At 43.2% G+C, this 761-nt stretch overlaps 1 protein-coding gene across 1 annotated transcript in view; it reads right to left on the minus strand.

The window, feature by feature from the left end:
• LOC107572612 (serine/threonine-protein phosphatase 4 regulatory subunit 1-like) overlaps positions 1-761 on the minus strand; it is a 20,147-nt gene that overhangs the window by 5,384 nt on the left and 14,002 nt on the right. The window lies entirely within an intron of this gene.

The raw sequence follows: 761 nt of genomic DNA on the forward strand, positions 1-761 counted from the left end.
GCGCCCGCCCCACCTTCCACTGACACACACACACACACACACACACACACACTAGTGATGGGAGAAATTAACCTCTTCGAAGCTTCAAATCAATTAAACCAATTGATTCACAAAATGATTCACTGTTTCGAAGCGCTGGAAACACCACACGCTGGTGACGCCTGCTGGTCAAAAGTGTGTAAATGCAAAAAAAAAACTCAGGCTACAACATGCATAAAAACAGCTACAGAGGGGATGCTTTTTGTCATTTTTTTCAACCAAGGGGATGCCATCCCCCCGCAATTCGAGCCCGGTTCATTCACACAAGCTCTCTCTGTGCTCATGCGCTAGATATTAATTATTTTCATTGTTAAAATGTATCATTATACACTTTTAAAAAGCAGTCTCAAAACAGATTTGTTCAGGGCCTTTCCTTGTTTTGTTTTTTATTGTTGGTAAATTGTTGGAAATCTGCGTGCGAGCAGAGATTCGCGCTCACACAATATATTAATGTGCTTTCGTGCTACAATAATGCACTCTCAACATTTGACATTCAAATAATAACATGCACACACATACTCTCTCTCACATATTTACACACTCACTCACACACTCTTGCACGCACACACACTCTCACATTTACACACACACACACACACGCTCGCACTCTCTCACACACACACACACACACACACACACACTCACTCACAAACACTCTCGCACACACACTCACTTTCACACACGCTCGCACTCTCTCACACGCGCACACACACACACACACA

This window comes from Sinocyclocheilus grahami, unplaced genomic scaffold (genome assembly GCF_001515645.1).
Source record: "Sinocyclocheilus grahami isolate Dianchi unplaced genomic scaffold, SAMN03320097.WGS_v1.1 scaffold1782.1, whole genome shotgun sequence".
NCBI classification, from domain to species: domain Eukaryota; kingdom Metazoa; phylum Chordata; class Actinopteri; order Cypriniformes; family Cyprinidae; genus Sinocyclocheilus; species Sinocyclocheilus grahami.